Source organism: Epinephelus moara, chromosome 20 (genome assembly GCF_006386435.1).
Source record: "Epinephelus moara isolate mb chromosome 20, YSFRI_EMoa_1.0, whole genome shotgun sequence".
NCBI classification, from domain to species: Eukaryota; Metazoa; Chordata; class Actinopteri; order Perciformes; family Serranidae; genus Epinephelus; species Epinephelus moara.
In genome coordinates, this window is record NC_065525.1 from 9,238,280 (window position 1) to 9,249,558 (window position 11,279).

Genomic DNA, 11,279 nt, shown 5'->3' on the forward strand with positions numbered 1-11,279 from the left:
TCTGTTACGCCAGAAGAGTCAGAGTTTGGGACGGAGTCTTTTACCCCCTGGAGCGTTACCGGAGTTTTTGGAGTGCTCAAATAAACTGCCCTTTTTCCCGAACGCTCCTCTGGTCTCCTGCTCGTGAGGGATTCATTACAATATCGTAACATGGTTTAGATTTCTAAATAAATATTCACCTCGTCACTAGATAGACCTACTCCTGAAAAACTCGTGCGCAAGGCTTTTTGTCCCTATGAGGCCACCGCCATTTACCCGACGGGAGGGGTGAGCGAGTGAGCCCTGCAATCTAGAATTTGACCACTGATGTCACTGTTTTCAACCCATTTTACACACTGGCCCTTTAATTAAAGCTTGTTACATGCATTGTGTCTTTTCAAAATAAACTTCTGTTTACGCAGGAAATGTGAAGTTTCTGCTTGTTTAATGCATACAGTCTCTTTTCAAAATACATTTTGAATGTGGGTTAAAAACTTGGAACTGAATTTTTGGGTTTCTTTTGTTAGGATTACACAACATAAATATGTGGTTAGACATGGTTTGGCTTCAAGTAAGTATGTCACTAGCATAGTATGCTACACATGCTACCACACTATGTTATCAAAATAACTAAATTGACTTTTGATTTCACACAGGACACAAACAGCAGGCTCCTGGGTGAAAGTCCAGCATTTGTTTGACCCATCCACCTCCCCTTCCACCTTTCTATACATAGTTTCTTGCTCTTTACAATATAATAGTTGCCTGGAGCATCAAAAAAATGCAGCTGCCCGTTGCGTCTCATGTCGCCACTAAAGGGTGCCTCAGCGCGTGTGTCTCATGCCAAGGACCACTGATTAAGCATTGGTATTTGACAAGTTGGGAGTCTGACCGGGTTAACCATAACCAAGTAGATTTTGTGCCCAAACCTAACCATATTTAAGGACAGCATTGTTGAAATGCAGACTTTGAACATTTCTGCTATATAATAATGTACAAACGCAACATGTGGTTTGCAGAAATGTGCAGCACCAACATTTCTTTTTTTTTTGCCGCCTGGGTTAGGAAAGAAATACTATATTCTCTCAGTTCCTGTGAAAAGATAAAAAAAACCTATAATAAATCATGAGAAGCTGTCCATGCCGACTTGTGGAAGAGTAAAGTTAGGTTAAATGTGCCTGACTTGTATTTTTTTTTTACCTTTCACACAATGCCAGATTCCCCATGGTTTGGGGTTTTGGGGGTACAACTCCAAAAGCAAGCTGAGACTGGCTGGAAGGACAGATAATCACAGAGCATAATAAATACATTTCTTTAGCATCATTATGGTATCATCCCAAACCCATTGTAAAACTGAATGATACATTTATACAAATTGTTAATGTGGTTAAAATTATAAATACAAGGTTAGGTACCACAGGTACTTCATGTCCACTATGAAAAAATCTGCTCTTTTCAGCAGGCAATAACTTGTTGATCAACATATCTATACAAGGACATAACACATGTGAGATAGGTAAAATTATGAAGGACATTGCCATCATTTCATTTTCAGAAATGATGCCTAATCCAAATAATTCCCATTTTCTCTCTTATTTGCAGCAAAAAGTTATTATCACAAAAGTAACCTGAGAAGGTGCCTCTATAGATTGCAATGAACATCTGGATAATAGCCTTAAAAAACTCCCAACATAGAAACGATGGGAGAAAGACCTGAGTATCACTCACCCCACAAGAGATGGGCAGAATTTGGAGGAACTCAGTATCACTGTGTGTAAGATTTAGGGTAATACAATTGAAAATACTGCACAGAGCATACATCACCTGCTCTAGACTAATAACGATGGATCAAACCTTCTCAGGCTGATGATGGCATGGTTGTGAGAAGGTGGGCACCCTTGTTGTGCATCCTCGATCTATGTGTGCCTTTATGTGTGTCTGGGTGATTACAGAGACAGGGTGGTGTAAGAATGATGCACCATTTTTACACAGAATGAACTGAAAACATCATCATGAAAAAGTGCAAAAAAGAACAAACGGCTAAATAAATGAGTTTCCCTGAGTGCTCCAGGCTGAGGAGACGAATACAGGAACAGCTGTCCTGCTTGGATAAAAGAGGTGCTGTGTGAATGTGTGTGAGCATGTGCAGTCGATTTAATCCCTGACGGGAGCTTGCAGACAGGCAGACAGGACGACATGTATTTGTGTGTGTGTGTGTGTGTGTGTGTGTGTGTGTGTAGTGTTTGTGATCCGGGTTAGATGAGTTCTCTAGGGGTTTGTGTGTCCTCCAAATCACACACACAGCTGGCATCATTGGCATCATTTATAAACAATACCAGCATTTCATCATTGGGATGGATTAAAATCTCGAAAAAGACCAGAGACATTCTGGTGGCTTTTAGCACACTCTCTCTCTGCTCATCTACGTTAACCTAGTGAACTCTTTGTTCATGTCACAACAGATCTGATAGGTGGAGGGAGGGTGGAGGGACGTCTGATCTTCAGACAGCTGATCATCACCAAACTTGAGATTTTAAGGAAACAAGTCAAACAAGACAGATACAGCAGTGCCTTAATTTGCCCTTTTAAGCTGTGTGTGTGTGTGTGTGTGTGTGTGTGTGTGTGTGTGTGTGTGTGTGTGTGTGTGTTGCCAACACTCAGGGACAGCCGTCGGTCACACAGCTGGTGACAGATTAATTTCTGTTGTTGGATATTTAAAACACATTTCATCCACAGTTATAGTGAAACCCTACAGGGAGACCTTTCAAAGGATTTATTATGACCGTATCAGACAGAAGAGGAGATACTCTGTCGATTGTCTGTAGGCTGGTTGACATTATGTGTTATGTGTTTGAGCAGCTTTGTGCCAGCAGTGATCAACCACTGTGATAAGAGTGAAACCCACACCTCACATTCCTGCGGCGTCCTTACATGGCTTCTCTCATCTAACAGAACTACATCCAGGATTTGGGACATCACCTTGTTGGTCAACTACTTGTAAAGTAACAAGAATGTAACTGTAATAATATGTAATATTATCTATCTATCTATCTATCTATCTATCTATCTATCTATCTATCTATCTATCTATCTATCTATTGCAGGGAGTAAGATGCAGGCAGGAATAGCATACATTGGACGCCATAACCAAGTGGTTGGCATAGTGTAGAGGAACATCTGCACTGAGTATGGGCTGGAAGTCCCAGGGTCAGAATGGAAGACACCTCCAAAGGTGGTCGAGAATGACCAAGCTAAGATCCTGCAGGACTTCCAGATTCAGACCTACAAACTGGAGATGGCTAACCAACCGGACATCATGTACACCATTTACACTGAGTAAGTATTTAACAAATTATTTTATTTCTGGGTTGGCTATCCAACATTATATGCCTTGTCAGGCAGAGCCAACGTGTTGTAAGCAAGTGCCTGGTCATCCGCAGGGCGCCAATGCATTGCCGCAGGGCACGTTCTTAAAATAATTGCAATCAAGCCAGTCTTCACTCAGATCTCCTTGGTCAAGTCAGCCGATGCCACACCTGTAGTGCACCCATGTACTGACACTTGTGGTAAATACATTCAAATGGCCCAGATTGAGCTGACAGGAAAGGCTGATGACGGACGAGACTTGAAGAAGTTAGTGGAAGGATACACGTGTGACTACGTCTGGTTTTCAAAATAAAGTGTTACCAAAGAGTAGATAATAATGAGGTTGGCCCACTGAAAAAACTTTGCAAGCTTCCCAATGGCCAGTCCATGCCTGGCAGTCAAGCTAAAGTGCTCACAATGACATTATTCACATGCTGATATTTATCATGTTCAGTGAGGCATTGTAGCATGCAAACATTTGTACATCTGAGGCTGATGAGAATATAATTTGTTAGTAAGTATTTGTTCATAACCCAAAGTTCTGAACACATTCCACTGTTTAACTGATGATGGCAGAAAAGTTATAGAGATCACCAAAGTAATAACAACTAATCACACGGGGGAACATGAATACCTGTTCCAAATTTCACTGGAATCCATCCAGTAGTTAATGAAACATTTCACTCAGAACCAAAAATGTCAACCTGCTGGTGGTACAAGAGGAAAAGTCAGGAGATCACCAAAGTCAGTAGGATTTATTTCCTGGAGACCATGCGTGTCTGTACTAAATTTCACGGCCAAATATCCACTAGTTGCTGAGATATCTTACTTTGAATTACAGTAATGGCCTGACTAACCGATTGTCACTGCCTCCCTAAGGCTGCCATTTCTTCAAAAAACGGTATCCCCATCATGTTACAGCTGGGTTATGCAGTGACCATGGCCTAGTGGATCCCCCTCCATCATTAACCTTTTATCAAAGCTTATGTAGAGCACTGACCCCTGAGTAACAAGTCACTTAGCTCATGATTTATAGTGCTTGTCAGTTATATTATTTATTTAGACAGATTTTTTTACCACCAGGCAGATTGTGCTTAAATCCACATCCTCACATAAATAATGAAGCAGTAACAGCTTGTAGGGCCGGAGCTGCTGTTCTGCTATGTCAACCTGAATTAAGACACTCATGAGGCCGGCAAGGATGGAATATGATCATACGTTTTACTTAGAATATCACAATGTGGTGACATCAAAGTCAAAATGCATTAGTGGGCATGTAAGAGACCACCAGAAAAACTGGAAGAAGTAGAGCATTAAAGAATTTTGAAAAGCACATGTAATTTGAGCAGTGTGGATGAGTGACTCTGAGAAAGACATTGAATCCTTTGCAGCTCCAGGGTTGGTGCTGTGCAATCATCACTGCTTGTGTGAAGGAAGTAGACTGAAGAAAGTGACGAGGAAAATCAATCAATCAATCAATCAATCAATCAATCAATCGTCACATGGAATTATACAAGGTACAACTGCAGTGAAACGTGATCCTACCAGCTCCTTTGACCTGTGCACTGGAATTAAGTCCTTTTTTTTGCCTCTCCTTACATTGTTGGCTGCTGCTTTATAATTGTCCATGTTTCCAGATGGTTCTGGTAATCCATGGTTTCTAGTTGTGGAATAATTTAATTGTCCACACACCCCAACCCCAACAAGATGGTTGTGTGGTTGCTTCTTCCAATCACGAGCAGCACCGCACTGAAGCCGCCTCTGCGCAGCGTATAGCAGTGATCCACAGCAGGAACAGGACAGCAACTCACCTTCCCACCGTAGCACTAGTCCTTATTCACGTCCTCCCCTTCTCTTGCTAGATACTACTCTGTCAGATCAGCATATAGAAAAAGAGTCACCTGGTTGAATGGCGCTGTCCAGGACTTAGCCAAAATTCAGTGAATCAAAGAATATTACAGTTCCTGATATCCAGTTGGAAACTGATGCAGCACAAAGGTCATCCAGTTTATTTTTCATTGTCTGTACAATGGCTGGCAGGATATTAGTTCAGGTGGTGTCCATTTCTTCTCCATCTTTAACATAATGTTTACCAATGTTTGCATCTCGAAACTTCAACCTGGCTAGCTAGCAGCTAGCTAGCAGAAGTTCACTTCAGCGCCGCTGACAAAGAGGCGACTGGAATCGTCTGTGTAATAGATTTAAACCCATGTTACTGAGTCTTTGATTTGTTGTTCTCACTGGTTTGATGCCTGGGGCTCCATTTGAAATAAGCTTGTGTATTTTGTGCAGCAATCAGAGTTTAGATACAACTGAGTCAAAGTGAACAGTGAATAAATTATTACAGTTTATACATTCAGTTAGACCTGAACAGACTTTTCAGCGGCATTAAAGTACAAATCAGTGGCATTTAATATAATCAGTTAAAACCTTAAACACCTTCTTTCCTAAAGCCGTGCTTTGACATAGTGGCCAAACTCTGAAATTACAACTTCTAAGTCTGTCACATGATGCCACTGGGAATAGAAAGACTTTTTCTCACGGACTTATATTGTGAAAGAAACGTCTGTAAATTAGTGGATACATTTTTTGAGCATCACATTCCCTCACAAAATGGCTTGTTTTACACACTGAGATGGAAGGTCACACATGTTCAGCAGTCCTGAGTCTGCCACGTGTGCACACACACTTCAGTGCAAATGTCACAGTCAGTCAGTTGGTTAGGGTTTGTTGGTGGTTTCACACAATGTGATTTAACAATCCCACAGAACAGGTGTGTACTTGCTGTCAGTGGTGCCAACTTTGCTGACTTTATTTCTCACATGCTAGGGGCAAAGGAATGCTGGTGGCAAATCTAATATCCTTTTCCAATTAAAACAAATGGCAACACCACATTTGATTAATGAAGCTGGAGAGAGCAATAACACAACAGGAACAAGCTTTTCCAGTCATAAGAAAGTAAGCCGCCCTTCATGGAAGGGATGAAAGTACATAATGTCAGCTCAGTAACACTGGTTTCAACATATGGTGTGTGTCAGAAACAAAAATGAGTGATGGACTGACAGTCAGTATATTTAAGGGTCTGGGATGCTTCATGCTTCAACACAAAGTCTACCATGTCAGAATTTCTTTGACATTTGTTTGTCTGGCCTGACAGCGTTCCCTGCTCGTTCCCTGCTGCCTGACATGTCTGGAGACCAGAATACTTCCTGACACTGAACACTGACATTTTCTTTTGCTGTTTGCTGGTTACAAAACATGTTTTCAGTCAACCTTTTTCTGCAACTCTCAACAAGTCCTATATTGGATTTCAACTTCCTGTCCAAACTATCACCAAAACAATGATAATCAACCTGTGCTTTCCCAGTGCAGTCATCAGAAATAAAGCTGGAATTGTAAATTTCAGCAAACCATGGATACGTTTCATGTGTACATTTTTAAGTAGCAGTTATGTGGAAAATTACGTTTCAACAACCCTGTGTGTAATGTGTAGTTAGGTAGTTTAAGTAATTTTGGGGGCAAATCCCCGCTGGAAACACATGGATGTCTTGGTAAACTACAACAGCTTTTTGTGGCATTATTCCAGGTGGAAATAGAACGATGGGTTGCTAAAAACACCCACGTTTGGTGGCTAAAAAGCTGCTGGAAACACATCAATGACTTAGTTATAAACAACCACTTTCATTGTTTGTTGGTCTTGGAGAGTGTTCTGTGGCTTGGCAGGCATCTCACCTAGGTGTCACGCTGTTCACCACCCCCTCCACCTCCGCATGATGAAGTCAAGTCATATATTACGTCACTTTAGAAACGTTGATACGATACATATAAAACATATGTAGGTTTGCAGAAATGTACAATGCCAACATTTTCTTCTGGCGACTTGGCTGGCTTTCCATATAATTTGATGTGAAAGTCATAGTATTACTCATCCTGATAAGAAAGACAGTGCTGTACATGATTGTGACACTATTTTCTTGTCATTTTGACTGACTGTAATAAATGAGAGCCTCCTATTTAGAGTGAGAGTTTCAAGTTCTTTATTATAACATGCACAACACTTACAGAGAAGCCATGTTGGCAATTAAAAAATGTGACTTCAAGCTCCCTCCAACAATGCTCAATAAGTATGTATCAATAAAAAAGAAAAGAAAATCATATGGATTCAAATTTGTGGTAGACACAGTGGCATAAGATAGTTACCATGGGCCCCAGTGCACGCTATTATGACGGGCCATGGTGCATGTTATCATGCACATATGGTCTCTGAACAGTGACATGTTCAGAGACTTGACATCGCATAACATCAACATACGTATTACTCAGTAATCATTATTGTATATCTGTATAAGACAAAAACTACCAAAGAAAATAAGAAATTATTAATTTTGTTTAACAATTTCCATAGTTGATTTATAGTTATAGAATAAGCATATCATTTTGTTACAGATGCTATCGACTATTTTACAAAAAAAGAATACATCAACATCCTCAAGGGCATACAAGGGTATATAGCAAATGGCACTGTTTTTAATTTAATGAGAATTCTTCTTTGAATAAACGTATTTTCAAGATGGCAATCACTCATAAGGGCACTTCCTCTACTCAATGCATTGATGGAGGGCCCACTCTCTTGATGGTTCCCCCACCTCACAGGCCAAAGTGCAACCGCACTGGCTGCACTGTCTTTATTTACATGCCTGGGTTGACAGTTACTGCAAACAAACTGAATGTACACAAGAATGTAGTAAATGCATATGCGTGATTAGAAGAATAAATATAGCGAACAATTTATAAAAGAGAGAGTGAGAATATAAGAAGATTGATGTTGTTCTCATCTCATTCTCAGAAAATAAGATCTCAGCAAATAAGAGTATTTCCTAAAATGTTGAACTATTCCTTAAAGCTTTGATTTGTCACCTCCTGATTGGACAGTGAAACCTCACTTGGGTAAGCAGTGGAGATGGGACACTTTCACTGTGGTGCTACATTGTAATTCAGGCTGCTAAAATCTGTCAATTGTTTACATAGTGCAACTTTAAATACACAGACTGATCCATAGTATTTAATTTAACACAACTGTCTTTGCATTGGATTGTTCCGGTGTGTTGCCCTGAAAATGCCCTGTCATATTTAGCCTCTCATTACTCAGAGAGCAGAGATGGATGGAAGGAGATCGAAACAAGAGAGAGGCCACAGCGCAGTGAGAGAGGAGTGTGAGAACAGATAAACAAGAGGAATGAGACACCGTGATTTATAGCAGAAGAGGGAAGGAGTCAGGCCTTGACGTTTACAAACCTGACGAGCCAGTTCTGTTCTTTTCTCCTCTCTGTTTTATTCTGTCACTTCAATCATCTCCCCAGCTCTGTTCCTGCACTCGGCTGCCAGTCAATTAAGGCAAATGCCAGCAGGAAGGGCGGAGACATGATCAATATTTTACGAAAGCAGCTCAGCCAGACAGACAGAGTGGCGGTGGTGATGTCAGAGACGGGAAAAACACACAGACACAAAGTAGAAAGCTCCAGAGCTAAACAAAGAACAGCCTTTCCACATCTGAGTCCTATCAGTCTGTGAGAATATAACCAGGGGGTTTGAAGATCTGTGGTTAAATTGGATTTATCAGATCTTTGCTGCTGGTTCCTTGATGTCATCTGTAATCTGAGGAGTTGAATCAGTGGTTGTGACTGCTGGTATTGTACTTGAGTAAGAGTAGAACTGCATTTAAGTGATTAAAAAAAAATCTGTACTTCAGCTTAGTTTAACTGAGCTCCTCACGCTTCATAAAGTTTAATGTTTAGATCTTTAATGAGTGAGAAAATCAAATCTGGAATTTACATTATACAACCACAGAGGGATGAAACTGCCAACCTCATGATCTGACACGTCACTTTGGTTGATAATCACTCATTAATATGTGGCCTGTAGTAAAATGATCTCACCATTTTTTGCCATACTAGCAGCATGACTTTAGGTGAAGTCGGTCTGTCTGTGGGTCAGTCCATGACTTTGTTAAGACTTAAACATCTCAACAACTATCAGATGGATTGCAATGAAATTTCGCACAGACATTAATGACCCCCAAAGGATAAATCCTAGCGGCTTTGGTGATCCCCTGACTTTTCTTCTAGCGCAACCAGCAGGGGAAAGTTTCACTCATCCCATGAAATATCTCAACACCTACGTCATTTAATGGCACAGCATTTATTGAATATTCATCCGTATGATAAATCTTAATGACTTAAGTGACTTTGTGGCTTTGAGTGAAATGTCTCGACAGCTATTGGATGGATTGTCATCATTTAATGCTTATTAGCAAATGTTAGCATGATAATTTGTTGGTGAAGGTTAATAGTCACCCAGGTCATGGTAATCCTAGTGCTATATCACAGGCAACTGGACTTGCTTGAGTTTCTTGAAGACGTTTTACCTCTCATTCAAGAGGCTTCTTCAGTTCTGGGGGGGTTCTGAAGAACTGGAAAAGCCTCTTGAATGAGAGGTGAAACGTCTTCAAGAAACTCAAGCAAGTCCAGTTACCTGTGATATAGCATTTAGGGCTGGCATGATAACAGTAAAATACTCACTTTTAGGGGCACAAGCACTAATATTTTACTAACAATCAATCAGTGTTCTTCTTCTCAATCAATCAGCTTCTCTTCGTGCTATCCACTGTCCCCTCCACCTCCAGTAACAAAGTCAGCTTAGATACATGTAATTAAAGTACAAAAAAAATCATGCTCTGGGTTAAAATAAATATGTTAGTTTCGTAACTTCACTGTGTGATGACCATACATTAATTGCATAATGTTACATTAAAACAACACTGACTTTTGGTTTCACACGCAACACAAAAGCCCTGTTTCCACCGAGCTGTATGTTACAGTTCAGTTCAGCTCGGTGCACTTATTTAGTTTCCACTGTGAAAAGATGTGGATGGTGCCAATGGAACTATTCAGTACTGTCCCCATTTTTAGTCACCCTTCTGTTTGGGTACCTAGTACACAGATCTGGTACTAAAAGGTGGAGCTACAAATGCTGCAGCCCGTTGATTGGTCAATAGCAGACGGTCACTCTTGATCAGGGCTGAGTTGTAGCTGGTTTTGTGACCACTGGCAAGTTTTACATTAGTAAACTAGACCTATAAAACTGAAGGATGTTTTGCTGGCTCTCGCAGCAGCTGTAGTCTGAGAAAGAAATAACTTAAGTCACTGCAATTTTTAAGATTGATTGTTTCCTTGTTGTGTTACTCAGTGTATGAGCGGATGAAGTGAATCCATCAACAAACCTTAAATTTCGCCATGGGGCGTTGTTCCTGTGGGCTCCAGCAACACTCCCTGCACTTGCCTGAGAAGGACTAAATGCACAAACCCTCTAGAGAGACTCTCACTCCAGGCTGTTCTGTGTTGGCATAAACGAGGTGCAGACTGATAAAGGAGGAAATACAGTGAGTGCTGAACGGAGCAGTGAGTGACAACAACCCCGCCCGCTTGAAAGAGTACTGTTTGCGGTAGAAACCAGAGATGGGGACTCGAGTCATTGTGACTTGGACTCAAGTCGACTCGAGTCGGTGTTTTGATGACTTGTGACTTGACTTGACAAAAAATAAAAGACTTGAGACTTGACTCGGACTTGTAAGTTAAAGACTCGGGACTTGACTTGACTTGAGACATGATGACTTGAATGACTTGAGTGTTATTCACATCATGTTTTCGGTTAGAATATAAAATGAATAAATTAATTTAAAAAATACCCGGTAGGAGCGCAGGCTGAGAATGGCGTTGTCATGATTGGATCACTACCCTGTCAATCAGTCATGCCCTCTCTACGTACCTTACGTGTTTATTGGAGAAACAGGCCCTCTTATATCAGATAGTCATCAACATGTCAGCGGGAGGGGTACCGAGAGTCATCGTCTTCGGCTTTCGGAATTACCATTATTA